Source organism: Salmo trutta, chromosome 2, assembly GCF_901001165.1.
Source record: "Salmo trutta chromosome 2, fSalTru1.1, whole genome shotgun sequence".
Classification (NCBI taxonomy): Eukaryota; Metazoa; Chordata; class Actinopteri; order Salmoniformes; family Salmonidae; genus Salmo; species Salmo trutta.
The window spans coordinates 10,548,952-10,567,977 of record NC_042958.1 but is presented as its reverse complement, the minus strand read 5'-3'; the positions used below and the strand labels follow the sequence as shown (position 1 = coordinate 10,567,977).

Sequence of the window (19,026 nt, the reverse complement as noted above, 5' to 3'; positions counted from 1 at the left end):
GAAGTAATTGATAGCTTGGTAAACTATATTTTCAGAGTAGCTTCCCCAACACTGCAAGTAACCCAATAACTTCATTAAAACCAGTGTAGTTCTCAGAATCAGAATAATATTGTGTGTATTATGTAATATGCACATATGTAATAATATTGTGTGTTATGTACTGTATCTGAAAAATGAGTCGGGTTTGACATTAACCCATTATTACTGTAACAATATTACAATCTTATAATAATTTTTAAAAATAATATCACAATAACATTACATGAATATAACTACAGACTTATTCTGGTTCTGTAATTGAACTATTTATACTCATATGAAGACAACATGAGCGTTTGGAACACAGATATTTTAATACCACTGAAATGATGTCACTAAACACATTTTCACAGCTCATGCAATATACAGAATCTACAATCAAATATGTTTACAACTATTTCATGAACAATAATACAAACAACATCAGAACATCAAAAACGACAAATTATATATAAAAACATTTAAATTAGTACCTAGTGGGAAAAAGTGTTCCATCCCCGGAATGGTATATTGAAAAGTAACCAAAACAAACTGTACACATCAGCTTATACCTCATTTATAGAAAACTGCATTTGGTATATGGTTGAATTTTGTAAAAACAAAACAAAAACAAAGAAGTAAAATGTACTGAGAGAAAGTCACTAAAGCTGAAGCTAGGTGTCCAAGGTTTGTGTGCCTAAAGCTACCACCACCACCACCTTGCAAACAATGAATGATCAGATAAAAATAGCTGTCCTTTTTCTGCCCGTTGAAAAAAATTATAATGCAGCAGTCTGACAAAAAAGCAGCAAAAGCTGCATATGTCCATAGGGGAGAGAAAAATAAGGCCCCATTATAAAACAAATTATAAATGTCCATTCAAAATAAAGGAGGCACAAAACAACAGATATCAAAATGCGATCCATGTGATGCAATCCAAAATGCATTAAAATAAAAAAATAACAAACAGACACATCATCCTGGATGAAGTCCCAGAGGGAAAATGTCCAAGGTGTTGCGTTTATCTTCGTCCCCTCTGGTTTTTGGGACACCTTCTATTTAAAAAGAAAAAATGAATAAAAACAAACTCTACATATTGACTGCCCCTCAAAGTACAGTATTCTGATATTTAGAACTTAAAGAAATATGGAATCAATTACAAAATTAGCATTGTATGTATGCATACACTTTTTTGAAGTGACACATATTTGGCATAGCATCTTCCATAAGACTTGCAAATTCATGCTACTGTCTGTTATTTACAAAAATGACATAGGCTTATAAAAGACAGAAACATGTAATCTGCTTATCAGAAATGTGTTAATAAGATCACATAGGTCACTTTGGAGAACACACCCACCTTGTGAAACACATGACAACGGCGACGATGATGGCGATCTGTACGGCTCCGATGATGGCCGCTATGAGAACGTAGTGGAGTTTCTGTCCACTGGGAACCACGTACAGGATGTTGAAGTCTTGGATCTCCTCACACTGCTGGCCAGTGTGGCCTGAATCACACCTGGGAAGTCAACCAACCAGGTAGCACTTCATTTCATCATACAGAAATTACCAGGTGTTCACTAAGAAATGACACACAGTAATTACCTATGAATTAAGAAAAAAATACACACAGAGCACATCGTCGCTGTCAGATGAAAACATCATCTTCAAAACAGAAAAAACGGTCATATTTTGCCATTAACAAACATACAATTATGAAACATTAGACACTATTTTGAATAAATGTTCACATTTGTAAAAATGTAGTTACAAGGTTTTCATCCGACAGCAACGATATGCAGGTAAGTAAAAAAAAAAGGACACCACATTATCTTACCGGCAGGTGGGGATGCTGTACTTGATTTCACATTGGCCGTGTTCACAGAAGTTGGCGTAGTCCTCTGTGCAGGGGGTGGGGATCTCTCCATAACCTCTATCCTCCCCTATGTCTGCCGTGTCTTTAAAGGTATAAAGAAAATCGCGGTCATTGATATTGTTTATATACATTTTAATGAGTGAGCTAGGCCTTGTCATCATTTGCAAATCAAACATAACTGAAATGTATCGTCGAGCAGAAATATTATTTGTAGTGATGTAACAGCATGACAACACTATTCCCATATAGACAACATGAACCATGGTCTGAGAGATAAATCAACTACCATAACATCCTAACAGAGTGTGGTAAATGGGATCAACCTTACCAAAAGATCAGTCTTGCTTTTGCTACCATCATCTTTGTCTTTTTTCTGCCCCTTTTCTGAAAACAAGACACATATTTGTGAGTGCAACACAGATATTGCCCAGTAAGGCCCTTTATCTACTTCCCCTTTAAGGGATAGCAGCATTTTAAATGGGAAATAATTCATTAGGCTACCTTAAAAATAGTTTTTCTACTGTAAGAAGTTGAAGAGAAATTGAATTGGGAGTGACTCAGGGAATCAGTGTTCCAGCTCTTTGTTCTTGGAGTTGGAGAAACGTAATCACAAGGATTATACGACTGATCATAAGAGGCCTGAAAACTGCCCCAAAATTATTTTTATGCCTGGAGCAAGCGGTGGCACGGTCATATTATGGTCTCATCCATAATGCACTCAGTGCTCACTCAGTGCTGGCTTGATAGAGATAGTAATTTACATACATTTCAGCTCCACCTCAAGAATAGAATAGAGGGCCTCCCGGGTGGTGCAGTAGCTGTGCCACCAGATGCTCTGGGCTCGAGCCCAGGCTCTGTCGCAGCCAGCAGCAACCGGGAGGTCCATGGGCGCAGTGCACGCTGACACGGTCGCTAGGTGTGCGGTGTTTCCTCCGACACATTGGTGTGGCTGGCTTCTGGGTTGGATGGGCATTGTGTCAAGAAGCAGTGCGGCTTGGTTGAGTTGTGTTTCGGAGTACGCATGGCTCTCGACCTTTGCCTCTCCCGAGTCCGTACAGGAGTTGCAGCGATGAGACAAGACTGTAACAACTACCAATTGGGGAGAAAAAAAGGGGTAGAAAATAAAATAGAATAGAAATACTAAATACTAATACTGGTTGATCAACAAACCAGTTATATGATGTGGATTTTGTACAAGTAAGATACTAATAACAAACTAGATACTAATAACAAACGAATAACCTACAGCACTAGATACTAATAACAAACTAGATACTAATAACAAACTAATAACCTACAGTACTAGATACTAATAACAAACTAATAACCTACAGTACTAGATACTAATAACAAACTAATAACCTACAGTACTAGATACTAATAACAAACTAGATACTAATAAAAACTAATAACCTACAGCACTAGATACTAATAACAAACTAATAACCTACAGTACTAGATACTAATAACAAACTAGATACTAATAACAAACTAGATACTAATAACAAACTAATAACCTACAGTACTAGATACTAATAACAAACTAGATACTAATAACAAACTAGATACTAATAACAAACTAGATACTAATAACAAACTAATAACCTACAGTACTAGATACTAATAACAAACTAATAACCTACAGTACTAGATACTAATAACAAACTAGATACTAATAACAAACTAATAACCTACAGTACTAGATACTAATAACAAACTAGATACTAATAAAAACGAATAACCTACAGCACTAGATACTAATAACAAACTAGATACTAATAACAAACTAGATACTAATAACAAACTAGATACTAATAACAAACTAGATACTAATAAAAACTAATAACCTACAGCACTAGATACTAATAACAAACTAGATACTAATAAAAACTAATAACCTACAGCACTAGATACTAATAACAAACTAATAACCTACAGCACTAGATACTAATAACAAACTAGATACTAATAAAAACTAATAACCTACAGCACTAGATACTAATAACAAACTAATAACCTACAGTACTAGATACTAATAACAAACTAGATACTAATAACAAACTAATAACCTACAGTACTAGATACTAATAACAAACTAATAACCTACAGTACTAGATACTAATAACAAACTAATAACTACAGCACTAGATACTAATAACAAACTAGATACTAATAACAAACTAGATACTAATAACAAACTAGATACTAATAAATAACTAGATACTAATAACAAACTAATAACTACAGCACTAGATACTAATAACAAACTAATAACTACAGCACTAGATACTAATAACAAACTAGATACTAATAACAAACTAGATACTAATAACAAACTAATAACCTACAGCACTAGATACTAATAACAAACTAGATACTAATAACAAACTAATAACCTACAGTACTAGATACTAATAACAAACTAATAACCTACAGTACTAGATACTAATAACAAACTAGATACTAATAACAAACTAGATACTAATAACAAACTAGATACTAATAACAAACTAATAACCTACAGCACTAGATACTAATAACAAACTAATAACCTACAGTACTAGATACTAATAACAAACTAGATACTAATAACAAACTAGATACTAATAACAAACTAATAACTACAGCACTAGATACTAATAACAAACTAGATACTAATAACAAATGAATAACCTACAGTACTGTTTAGGATGCTCATTGACAATAAAACGAGGGGTATGGCGGGTTTCTATTTTGGGTTTCTATTTTGTCGCCGTAGGAGGCTGCTGGTAACTCCGACAGACAGTTACTGTAATGCATGCAATCATTTCCAATGCTCATTTGCATTACCAAATGAAATAAATGACAGATAAGTGGTGAGTGGCTGGGTTTAACTTGAGGGGAATTTGGCCTGTTGAGCTGTAGGCTGACACAGGCATGCTTCAGCTTCACTGCATTTAATGGCCCTCCTGCAAGGACTGGCCAACTGCACCGTCAGCAGAAATGCCTCGCAACTGATTTAAGAAGAGATAGACACGTACTGTACATAGGGGTCACATGACAAATGTTGTTAAAACACATATCAGGCTATGCACAACAATTACTATCTGGGAATGAATGTAATAACACCATGGTTGCCAATAACATCACCATGGTTGCCAATAACATCACCATGGTTGCCAATAATATCACCATGGTTGCCAATAACATCACCATGGTTGCCAATAACATCACCATGTTTGCCAATAATATCACCATGGTTGCCAATAACATCACCATGGTTGCCAATAATATCACCATGGTTGCCAATAACATCACCATGGTTGCCAATAACATCACCATGGTTGCCAATAATATCACCATGGTTGCCAATAACATCACCATGATTGCCAATAATATCACCATGGTTGCCAATAATATCACCATGGTTGCCAATAATATCACCATGGTTGCCAATAATATCACCATGGTTGCCAATAACATCACCATGGTTGACAATAATATCACCATGGTTGCCAATAATATCACCATGGTTGCCAATAATAACACCATGGTTGCCAATAACATCACCATGGTTGCCAATAATAACACCATGGTTGCCAATAACATCACCATGGTTGCCAATAATATCACCATGGTTGCCAATAATATCACCATGGTTGTATACAAGGTGAAATCCCATTATAGGAATACTATAGGAATATTGGAACATCCATAAGTAGTTATTATGTATCCACGGTGGGATGCATTCTTTTCAAGTTTAGATTAATGTGATATGTGGGACAAAACAGTTCATTACATGTGTAAATTGATATTTTAGATCTAGATTTTGGGACATATTTCAAATAGGGCCATTTTTTGTGTGGTATGGCATCGCACTCAGATAAAGAACTACATTGGAAAAATGTCTTTAAACTGATTTTCTAATAAGAATGGATAAACATTTTTGTAGTTCTCTGACCAGCTGGTTGCCCAATGTCCCTGGGTCATAATAATGTGCCCCAAATCCCAACTGTGTGAGATTGGGGTCATGTTCGCATTGTAATGTTAGTGTACAGAAGAAAGAACAATCTCAGGTCTTTTTTATTTGAATCTCAAGCATTGTATAAAGCTGTTGTAAGTAGGGGTGAACCTAATAGACTTAGCTATCACCGTGTATAAAGCTGTTGTAAGTAGGGGTGAACCTAATAGACTTAACTATCACCATGAATAAAGCTGTTGTAAGTAGGGGTGAACCTAATAGACTTAGCTATCACCATGTATAAAGCTGTTGTAAGTAGGGGTGAACCTAAAATACTTAGCTATCACCATGTATAAAGCTGTTGTAAGTAGGGGTGAACCTAATAGACTTAGCTATCACCATGTATAAAGCTGTTGTAAGTAGGGGTGAACCTAATAGACTTAACTATCACCATGTATAAAGCTGTTGTAAGTAGGGGTGAACCTAATAGACTTAACTATCACCATGTATAAAGCTGTTGTAAGTAGGGGTGAACCTAATAGACTTAACTATCACTGTATACTGTAGCATAGCATAGTGCACGGTCATAGTGAGAATCAATCAACCAATTGGGAGTGGGGATCATATTTGAATTGCCCTTCCTGTGTTCACAACAGAGGCATTAGAGTTTGACATTAACTAGTCATCATATAGGTCACTGGCTGTGTAGAGTGATGCAGGGGAAAGTCATGACTTGGAAGGAGGGATGTTAATATTAACACACTATGCATCAGGAATATCAGGACTGGCACCAGAAACACAGGGGAGGATATCTAGGACATTATATTCAACATGAAGGTATTGTATCATCTACACTAAAAATCTCAGTCAAATATAAAATTGTGATTTCTTCTCTTTCCCTGAGACTGAAAAATAAATGAAATCCATCGAAAGCCCAATGTTTCCCCCCCTAATAGATTTAGCTATCACCATGTATAAAGAGATATTCTGTTGAATCTGACAATTAATCTGGATGGTTGTACAGTCGTCTCAAATAAAACTGTGAAGGACCTCGGCGTTACTCTGGACCCTGATCTCTCTTTTGAAGAACATATCAAGACTGTTTCAAGGACAGCTTTTTTCCATCTACGTAACATTGCAAAAATCAGAAACTTTCTGTCCAAAAATGGACTTCAGTTAGTGCTAAATACGGCTGCTAGAATCCTGACTAGAACCCAAAAATTTGATCATATTACTCCAGTGCTAGCCTCCCTACACTGGCTTCCTGTTAAGGCAAGGGCTGATTTCAAGGTTTTACTGCTAACCTACAAAGTATTACATGGGCTTGCTCCTACCTATCTTTCCGATTTGGTCCTGCCGTACATACCTACACGTACGCTACGGTCACAAGACGCAGGCCTCCTAATTGTCCCTAGAATTTCTAAGCAAACGGCTGGAGGTAGGGCTTTCTCCTATAGAGCTCAATTTTTATGGAACGGTCTGCCTACCCATGTGAGAGATGGAGACTCAGTCTCAACCTTTAAGTCTTTACTGAAGACTTATCTCTTCAGTAGGTCCTATGATTAAGTATAGCCTGGCCCAGGAGTGTGAAGGTGAACGGAAAGGCTGGAGCAACGAACCGCCCTTGCTGTCTCTGCCTTGCCGGTTCCCCTCTCTCCACTGGGATTCTCTGCCTCTAACCCTATTACAGGGGCTGAGTCACTGGCTTACTGGTGTTCTTCCATGCTGTCCATGGGAGGGGTGCATCACTTGAGTGGGTTGAGTCACTGACGTGGTCTTCCTGTCTGGGTTGGCGCCCCCCCCCTTGGGTTGTGCCGTGGCGGAGATCTTTGTGGGCTATACTCGGCCTTGTCTTAGGACGGTAAGTTGGTGTTTGGAGACATCCCTCTAGTGGTGTGGGGGCTGTGCTTTGGCAAAGTGGGTGGGGTTATATCCTGCCTGTTTGGCCCTGTCCGGGGGTATCATCGGATGGGGCCACAGTGTCTTCTGATCCCTCCTGTCTCAGCCTCCAGTATTTATGCTGCAGTAGTTTATGTGTCGGGGGGCTAGGGTCAGTCTGTTACATCTGGAGTATTTCTCTTGTCTTATCCGGTGTCCTGTGTGAATTTAAATATGCTCTTTCTCTCTTTCTTTCTCTCGGAGGACCTGAGCCCTAGGACCATGCCTCAGGACTACCTGGCATGATGACTCCTTGCTGTCCCCAGTCCACCTGGCCGTGCTGCTGCTCCAGTTTCAACTGTTCTGCCTGCGGCTATGGAACCCTGACCTGTTCACCGGACGTGCTACCTGTCCCCGACCTGCTGTTCTCAACTCTCTAGAGACAGCAGGAGCGGTAGAGATACTCTCAAAGATCGGCTATGAAAAAGCCAACTGACACTTACTCTTGAGTTGCTGACTTGTTGCACCCTCGACAACTACTATGATTATTATTATTTGACCATGCTGGTCATTTATGAACATTTTAACATCTTGACCATGTTCTGTTATAATATCCACCCGACACAGCCAGAAGAGGACTGGCCACCCCTCATAGCCTGGTTCCTCTCTAGGTTTCTTCCTAGGTTTTGGCCTTTCTAGGGAGTTTTTCCTAGGGAGTTTTTCCTAGCCACCGTGCTTCTTTCACATGCATTGCTTGCTGTTTGGGGTTTTAGGCTGGGTTTGTGTACAGCACTTTGAGATATCAGCTGATGTACGAAGGGCTATATAAATAAATTTGATTTGATTTTGATTTGATTTATAATACAATACAATGTAATAATGCAATGCAATGCAGGGTAAATGCAGTATATTGGACATAAAATGTTTCTAAATTACATTTTAAGATGAAAATGTGGCATTACCTGGACATCTCCCCAGATGCTTCACGTCAATCTTCACCTGCTTCAAGCACGATGCCTCTCTGACGTGACAGGGGGCACTGTAGGAGTTTCCATCTGTTCCACACACCGGGTTGTCATTATGGCCACTGCAGTCAATGTTACACATGCACCTGAGTGTCGAAGAAAACATTTATATAAACATCTGTTTAATGATCACTGTACGAACACTGTACGAACACTGTATTAACACCATTAACACTGTATTAACACTGCAACATTAAAAGCTCTAAATATACACCATCAATCAAACGGAATCGAATGTGACAACCCAGGACCCCAGTATATGGAGAAAATAACAGAAGATTTGGAAGGAGGACTAGCGGTCGCTAAGGATTCAGATAATTGGGACCCAAATAAAGAAGTCCCCCTTTCAGAAACTACTGGTTGCACAATAACATACCTTTAAAAACAATATGTTTTTCCAACAACTTTAGCATCCCACCAACTTTTTTCCACCTTTTCTTTATATCTGAACAGTGTTGCCGGTATCAAAGCCAAAACTTTTATTTCCGCAAACCGACCTAGCCATGATTGCGGTAAAGTTCTGCCTATGGCTGAGTATGAAATGTAGCCGTAATGCTGAGGCGGCATTGGCACGCACTATGCTCTGGTTGCTAGGAAGCACCCGTTACTACTATCCTCCTGGCACTATGCTCTGGTTGCTAGGCAGCACCCGTTACTACTATCCTCCTGGCAGTTGTACACTTTGCGAGGCATGTCACCACACACACTGTTTTCTTAACCACAACTGGATGGATCCATAAATAATTACTGTGGAAATAAATATTACTGAATGGCGAAAATACTGGAATAAAGTAGGCTAATGCAATTGAAGGCATCAAATGATTGGTTACTGAAACTCCTAAAGTCATCTAATTGTTATAATACATTTGAAGCAATAGCAACTATTTTAGCACTGTTTTGTGCTGCTTTGAGACAAGTGTGGGGATCAATCAATGTCATATTATTCTCAGTTTGGATATTAGTTAGGCAACAATTAGGCTGTGGAAATGTTAGCTAAGTTGAGGTGAGTGCTGCTCATGATCACCTTGTCTAGTTGGTTCATTCATTAGCACTGGTCAGAACATTTTGCCAGCATGTTATGTAACTTAACAAGTGGATCATTTTTCTCTTCACTCGCAGTCGCTTAGTGGCCTAGGCCTACTCCTGACCAAAATCCTGGGACTTGTCTAAATCAATCAATGTGATTTTGCTTCACTGAATATCCGTCTGTATATTTGGTTAATTCTCTGGCTGGGCAGACAAGTGGAAGTGGTATAGTTCATCTATCACCGATCAGAAACATTTAGCATGCTGTAATGTAGCCTACATCAACTGTAGGTCTATCACCGATCAGAAACATTTAGCCTGCTGTAATGTAGCCTACATCAACTGTAGGTCTATCACCGATCAGAAACATTTAGCATGCTGTAATGTAGCCTACATCAACTGTAGGTCTATCACCGATCAGAAACATTTAGCATGTTGTAATGTAGCCTAAATCAACTGTAGGTCTATCACCGATCAGAAACATTTAGCATGCTGTAATGTAGCCTAAATCAACTGTAGGTCTATCACCGATCAGAAACATTTAGCATGCTGTAATGTAGCCTAAATCAACTGTAGGTCTATCACCGATCAGAAACATTTAGCATGCTGTAATGTAGCCTACATCAACTGTAGGTCCATCACCGATCAGAAACATTTAGCATGCTGTAATGTAGCCTACATGAACTGTAGGTCCATCACCGATAAGAAACATTTAGCATGCTGTAATGTAGCCTAAATCAACTGTAGGTCCATCACCGATCAGAAACATTTAGCATGCTGTAATGTAGCCTACATCAACTGTAGGTCCATCACCGATCAGAAACATTTAGCATGCTGTAATGTAGCCTACATCAACTGTAGGTCTATCACCGATCAGAAACATTTAACATGCTGTAATGTAGCCTACATCAACTGTAGGTCTATCACCGATCGGAAACATTTAGCATGCTGTAATGTAGTCTACATCAACTGTAGGTCTATCACCGATCAGAAACATTTAGCATGCTGTAATGTAGCCTACATCAACTGTAGGTCTATCACCGATCAGAAACATTTAGCATGCTGTAATGTAGCCTAAATCAACTGTAGGTCTATCACCGATCAGAAACATTTAGCATGCTGTAATGTAGCCTACATCAACTGTAGGTCTATCACCGATCAGAAACATTTAGCCTGCTGTAATGTAGCCTAAATCAACTGTAGGTCTATCACCGATCAGAAACATTTAGCCTGCTGTAATGTAGCCTACATCAACTGTAGGTCTATCACCGATCAGAAACATTTAGCATGCTGTAATGTAGCCTACATCAACTGTAGGTCTATCACCGATCAGAAACATTTAGCATGCTGTAATGTAGTCTACATCAACTGTAGGTCTATCACCGATCAGAAACATTTAGCATGCTGTAATGTAGCCTACATCAACTGTAGGTCTATCACCGATCAGAAACATTTAGCCTGCTGTAATGTAGCCTACATCAACTGTAGGTCTATCACCGATCAGAAACATTTAGCATGCTGTAATGTAGCCTAAATCAACTGTAGGTCTATCACCGATCAGAAACATTTAGCATGCTGTAATGTAGCCTACATCAACTGTAGGTCTATCACCGATCAAACATTTAGCATGCTGTAATGTAACCTACATCAACTGTAGGTCTATCACCGATCAGAAACATTTAGCATGCTCTAATGTAGCCTACATCAACTGTAGGTCTATCACCGATCAGAAACATTTAGCCTGCTGTAATGTAGCCTACATCAACTGTAGGTCTATCACCGATCAGAAACATTTAGCACGCTGTAATGTAGCCTAAATCAACTGTAGGTCTATCACCGATCAGAAACATTTAGCATGTTGTAATGTAGCCTAAATCAACTGTAGGTCTATCACCGATCAGAAACATTTAGCATGTTGTAATGTAGCCTAAATCAACTGTAGGTCTATCACCGATCAGAAACATTTAGCATGCTGTAATGTAGCCTACATCAACTGTAGGTCTATAACCGATCAGAAACATTTAGCATGCTGTAATGTAGCCTACATCAACTGTAGGTCTATCACTGATCAGAAACATTTAGCATGCTGTAATGTAGCTTAAATCAACTGTAGGTCTATCACCGATCAGAAACATTTAGCATGCTGTAATGTAGCCTACATCAACTGTAGGTCCATCACCGATCAGAAACATTTAGCATGCTGTAATGTAGCCTACATGAACTGTAGGTCTATCACCGATCAGAAACATTTAGCCTGCTGTAATGTAGCCTACATCAACTGTAGGTCTATTATTTTGCTCAATCAACTAAAAGCAACTCCAAATGCCTGCAGAGTTTGTGAAATATAAACACGAAATTCACAGGCTTTTGAAAATGTACAGTAGATAGGTATTATTTTGGTATCGTGATGAAGATACTCTCAATGTAAGACACTACGCCTGCTCCCTAACAAAGCAGAGTGAGGTCAGGAAAAATACAAAACGTGGATAATAAAAGCATGGGTTCAGTTTAAAAATATAGTTTTTTTATCTGACAGCAATTCCACACGCTGCCGTGATGCAAGTTGTATGGGAAAAGTATTATTTGTGTTTTATTCATTATATTCTTAGCCTACTATAAAATATATGAGTGTTTACTGTGATCAGGGTAGTCTAAGTCTTGTCTGTTTAATGAACTAAAAATAACTATTGTTTTCCTGTGTATGGCACAGCCATGTATCCTATAGGATGCACAGACCAGTAACATAATTCAACTCAAAATATGGCATTCTAATCTTATAAAAATACATTTTATTATAATGTTTCTTAGGACCTGCCTAAAACATAATGGATTTCTTTGTGATGGTGTATATTTAATAGATTTATTCAAATCCACCACCAGCCCAAGTCTAGTCACATTCCTAAACGTACCGGCATGTGCACGGGAGATATAAAAAGCTTTTCCTGGAAAGGATGTGGCAAAAATGGGCCTGTATGAATTGGGTTCTAAAAAACATTGCCTGATTTATTTTATAGGTAACATACCGTGAAGTCTTTCTGTAAAGGGTGTAATTCCAGAAGAAAGTACTCACAAGATATCCTCAGAGTCCACATCGCATTCTGCTCCAAACTTGCAGGTGCCACATTTTGTAGGCTTTTTCCCTCTGCCTGTGCCTGATCCTTCATCATCTGTAGGAAAGGAGTATAACAAAAATGCGCTGTTAGCTGTCAACAAAGTTAATATTGTTCCATTAGTGTTTGGATTTGCAAAGCTTTTCTTTTAGCAAGCTATTTTTAGCAAGCTCTTTCTGTAACATTGTAACATGGGTTGGCAAGTCCAACTTATTAAAGTGAAGCAAGACCAAGTTACAGCACTATACCTCCGTCACCCGATCCAGAACTGCCATCTGTGAGTTAGAGCATAGAAAATGAGTTGGTTTCAGCTTAATCTAAATGAGTAATAAGGCAATGACTAGGGACAGTTTAGAGTGAGAAAAAAGTGATCTCAAAGATCTATGCGGTCTGCTGCATCCTGACACTCACCGGTAGCGCAGGGCCCTTCAGAGACCTGTGATATGGACTTCTGCTGCTTGCACGCTGCTCTCCTCATGAAGCACTCGTTCTGGAAGGTGTCTCCGTTGGACCCACAAACAGAGATGTACTTCTTAGAGCACTGGAACACAACGGGTAATGGTAGGATGTTAGAGTTACTGAACCACCGTAGCCTAGACCTAACCATTTCTGAGGACAGGAACCTGAAAGCGCATATAACATTTTTAATGCCTATAGACTTCAGAAATAATTTATAAGCAAATGCCATGCTAACGGACGGCGAAGCGTTGTGCCACATTTGGATGAGCCATTCCTGCTTGCTTTGTTGCTCATGGTAATGGTGATGGCAGTCTTATTTCACAACAGAGAACATGATAGCATTTTTTTCCACTGTGTTACTTACATGGAACTGGCAGACACATTTCAGGTCAGCCCCGTTCTCTCGACAGGTTCCCCCGTAGCGACATGTTGCAGCATCACATACTCTCAGGTCACTCTTCTTCTCAGACGCATCTGTAAAAAACAAGGTGTTCTTATCAGCAAGGCAGTGAAATACCATTATTTTACAAAGAAATTAAGTAGAGATATATTTTCCAGTTTACAATAAAACCACCTAAATATTTTGGACAATGTATCTAGTGTAGGCTACTAGTATCCATGTGATAGAGCTTTTCTATCTTTGAAAATAACATGGGAATAATTGAGCCTAAGATCTTTTTCTACTAAGAGAATATGAAATAGTGTATAATTCATGTTCCAAAACACACCCTCAACTTCCCACTCAAATTTGTACACAAACACAGTATTTTCCCTCATTTGTATCTTACCTTAAATACAGTTAGCCTGGAATCCAAATCCATATGCTTTGTTTCACCATGAAACTGAGTAAATCAGTTAGGATTCCAGGCTAAAATCCAGTATGAACCAAAGCTAATGAACTCCTGGCAACTCAAGAGTCATGGACACTCCTTCCAGTAATGACTTTCATCACTTGTAAAAGCTCCAAAGCCAATAACAAGCTTCCCCTTTAGCCAAAAATACACTTCAACATCTCTCATACTGGACAGTATTTATCAGAGGAAGGAGAAACCAAAATCAATGGCACTAAAAGAGCGAAGATCCGGGTCGTTAGCAGCACATAGCCACCGGACTGCTTCACCACAACACATCAATAGTAGTAATCTCATCACTTCGTCAATGGGTCTACTAATGAGAGATCTGGTACAGAGAGAGCTTAGCTACACGTCATTGAGAAAGACAGTGCTATGAGCATTGTGCAACAGTCTCTGCCCAGTATAATTGGACTGAGAAATTTTGCCACTAGTCATTCGGACCATTCGGCCCTCATTAACAAATGCCTTGGCATTACATGATCACGGGAGTCCAAAGCCAAGTACGACCAACAGGGACCTAGATAGTTGACCAGAAAAGATTGGAGGAGAAGCCAATGTGAGAATCTTTCATCGGGAGCTGAAGCACATTATGTGTAAGAAGCATCACTGATAGGATTGATGAGGATTTCAGGTAGCCAGGTATGCCATCACAATGTGTACGGAATGATGTGTTATGTAATCCTGATATTTAGTGAAAACAAAGCCAGTGCTGTACAACCGGTAGGCTTTCAGTAAACTGTTTAATTCCCCCTGTTGACATGCAGTTGCAGTATATTTGTTTTTTTCCCTAGCTTTGATAACTACAGCAGGAGTGGGAAATGATTGTTGTACTAGAACAACTGTAGGTTCATGGATACCCTGAGGGAGAGTGTTTGACTCTGGAGGAAAGGTAAACACAGCTCTAATGGAGGAGTGAAAAGGCCTTCCCAGCCTTCCAGGCAGGTTTGACAGCAGCCATTTACATCCTCCTGGGGTCAACAGCGTTATCTCCTAGCCTTCCTATAAACTAGCAGCACATTGGAAAACCCCTGGCCTGTGAGATTTAGAGGGTGGGGGGGGGAAGAGATGCGGAGAGAGAGCGGAAGAGAAACATAGGAGAGAGGGAAAGAAAGAGAGAGAGAGAAAAGGAGAGGTGATGGGAATGGAAGAATCCTACTGCACTGAGGTTTGACCTGAAGTTCCCTTCTGTTCTTGTTGCCAGTCCCCATGAGAGAAAACCATTTTCAACACACATGATCTGCAATAGGAGCTTTATCCAAGAGTTTGAGACAGGTAAACGCGCCACAGGGGCTAATAACCCAACCTTTGAACAAATGGGAGGCAAAGTAGTTCCAGGCCAAAGATTATCATCAGCCATTCCTAACAATTAGCTCCTCTTCTCAATAGACCAGTCTGTTACTGATAGGCAGTCCTGTGTAGCTCAGTTGGTAGAGTATGTCACTTGCAACTACAGGGTTGTGGGGGACCAGTACAAAGAAAGTATGAAAATGTACGCTCTGGATAAGAGCGTCTGCTAAATTACTAAAATGTAAAAATGTTACTCAACCAATGGTCCCAGTCTCTGTTATAAAGGCAGCTATCCCCCATCTCAGTCACCCTGTACATAAAGGACCAAACTGCTAATTTCCTCATTAAAGTCACACCCTGGGGGTCCTGAAGCTAGACGATTTAAATACAGGTCCTGACCTAAAACTCCTATGTAATCAACAAATAGCACCACTGTATAGGATCAGAAGTCTTCAAAACACTGCAGTAGTCAGAGAGCATTTACAAGCATTTCACCACACCCGCAATAACATCTGCGTGTATATGACCAATAACATTTTATTTTATTTGAGCAGGACCAGTCAAACAGCATTGATCCTGACCAGCACTATAGAAGCATTAGTAATGTAAGTATGGTAATTATTGCTGTTATGCCAATATTTGTTCTTTACAGACATTTTAGTCATTTAGCAGATGTTCTTATCCAGAGCGACTTACAGTAGTGAATGCGTACATTTTATTTTCACTGGTCCCCCGTGGGGAATCAAACGGACAACCCTGGTGTTGCAAGCTCTATGCTCTACCAACTCAGCTACAGCAGAGCAGCAGTGCAGGTTCACAACAACCATGCTCTGACAAATAAAATCTGTGTTTCTCAGTGAAAGTGGGGAAATGCCACAATTCATTGTATTAAAAGGTACAGTTAACTCCAAAATGTACATTTTGTCAGATATTTTTTAGAAGTAGTCTAATGTCAGGTCAAGCTTAATCCACGTCCCACATGATCAGATGTGTGACCTAGATCCAGCTAAATGCCTCAACCTGAAAACGATGGAAAAGATAAACGCACCAAAAAAAAGCCAGGAAATATGGTGCTTGTATTTTCCATTCAATTCTGAAAGGAATTTTACCCTTTATATCTGGGAGATCTATGGTTGCTAAGGTCACATCTGCTATGGGGTTTTCTGAGCCTGATCAGCACCCAATTATAGGTTGTTTTCATGAGCAGTGAAGAACAACCAGGACCATGGGGAAAAGGAATGGCTCTGTTTATTGAAGGAAGTGAATCGGGTGAGCAGCGAAAGTAAACAAATAGCTTAACACGAGGAAAACAACGACTATTGGTTTTATCAGGAAAGCTACGCCGACATGCTCTTCTTTAGAAATCGGAATGCTTTGAAATGAAAAGTAAAACCCTAGGTTACTTAACGAATACCATACATATAGGCCTCCATTAAAAACAGATGCTATGGGAACACACAGGGCAATTGGGATTAGGTAGGGTTGGAAATAGATCCACATTGTGTTTCCATTCATCTCTAATGTCATCAAGCATAGGCCAAATCATAGGCCAAATCATAGGCCAAATCATAGGTCAAATCTGGTTCCTCTCTAGATTTCTTCCTAGGCCACTTTAATAAATGGATCACTAGTCACTTTAATAATGCCACTTGAAAAATGTTTACATATCTTGCATTACTCATCTCATATGTACATACTGTATTCTATACTATCTATTGCATCTTGCCTATGCCACTTTGTCATTGCTCATCCATATATTTATATTTATATATTCTTAATTCCATTCCTTTACTTAGATTTGTGTGTACAAGGTAGTTGTTGTGGAATTGTTAGGTTATATTACTTGTTAGATATTGCTGCACTGTCGGAACTAGAAGCACAAGCATTTCGCTACACTCCCAATAACATGTGCTAACCATGTGTATGTGACTAATTTCATTTGATTTGATTTTGGTTCCTGCATTTTCTGGGGAGTTTTTCCTAGCCACCATGCTTCTACATCTGCATTGCTTGCTGTCTGGGGTTTTAGGCTGAGTTTCTGTATAAGCACTTTGTGACATCTGATGATGTAAAAAGGGATTTATAAATATTTGTGATTGATTGAAAGTCACACTGAATGTTGTCTTCCATCCAGATCATCCTGATGGTGGAACCCCACCCCCCAGTTTGACCAATGATGACACTGTATTACTCCTAACCAGGAAACTGAGCACTGGCAGTTTCCATTTAATAATGAAACACAACCAAAGAGAGCAGGACAATCCAGGGTGGGGTTCACAGATGGAAATTATTTCCCTGCATGCACCTCACCAGAGGGGACAGATCGAGGCATCCCCCAAATATACATAGGCCTAACAAATCACATTTCTCCAAAAACATGCATTGATCCTAAGTGATTCCGCTAATGAAGCAGGGCCACTCAGTGCCGTATTTCCGACTAATTCAGACTAAGTGAGCATGATGTTCTTTGTCTGCTGGTCAAGGATGCCCAATTACCGAGCAGCGTTCATTCAGCAAGGAGGATAACCTACCTCCAGAGGTCCTATGTAGCAAAAACACATAAAGTGCTTGATAAACCCAAATGATTCCCCTAGAAGAACTTGCTTTGTCAAAGTGAACTGATAAAGTAAATGTGTTGATACTCACCTAGGCAGCCCTTGCCTTTTCCTGAGACACATTCGCTGCTCTGAGAGTATGAAGCTTGTGCTCCAGGCAGTGTAGAGACGGCCAAAAGGCAGAGGACCAAGGAGATAAAACGGCCTGTCGAGGGTCCGTGAGATGAGAGGGGATATCCTCTGGACATGATGCTTACAATGCTGTGTAGAATGGACACACTGTCGTTTCCTATGTTTCCTAACCTATGCTTTTTTCAAATTGCAGAAATATTCCAACGAATCCACCAGATGTGTATGGACACCCAACGAACAAAACGCGATGTTATTTGCAAACGGTTTCACCCACGGCTAAAAAAAGGTTTCATCTCCAACGCAGAAAGGGGATTTTCTCCCAGGATAGCCATAAAAAAAACACCATTATCTCGGACTTTAGCACACAAATTGCATAAACCAAATGTCGGGTTGACTCTACTGGTCGCTCGACTGACCGTCGTACAGATAGGGTGTGCGATCATGGGCTATTTTGGCTGTCGCCTTTACCTTTGACGTGCCTGCCTTTCTCTATTTTATCCCAGCGGAAAATATCCCTGGTTAAAATGTCCCTCCTTCATCAACACAATCCCAGCAAAGGCGAAAATATATTGTGTTGTTGTAGCAATTTACCCAGACAATGTCCTAGTGAGGTTTGTGTATCACCATCAACAAAGGACTTCGGCGAAGCTTGGGGATCACATGACGCGAGACCACCCCCATCATTGAAGCACGCTTTGCGATGGAGGGGCAATATAACCCCTTATAAATAAAATATGTGTGGGGAGGGGATGCCGTTTGTACCCTGGTAGGACACGTTATAACGCGACAGTTACTAATCCTGTATAAAGCCTACCACCTATGAGACCAGGCGGAGGTTACAGCCTAAGCCTAAACTTGATTTT

At 39.6% G+C, this 19,026-nt stretch overlaps 1 pseudogene; it reads right to left on the bottom strand.

The window, feature by feature from the left end:
• Positions 1 to 331: 331 nt before the first annotated feature.
• On the bottom strand, positions 332 to 18,888 carry LOC115148723 (tomoregulin-1-like; annotated as a pseudogene).
• Between the last annotated feature and the right edge of the window lie 138 nt (positions 18,889 to 19,026).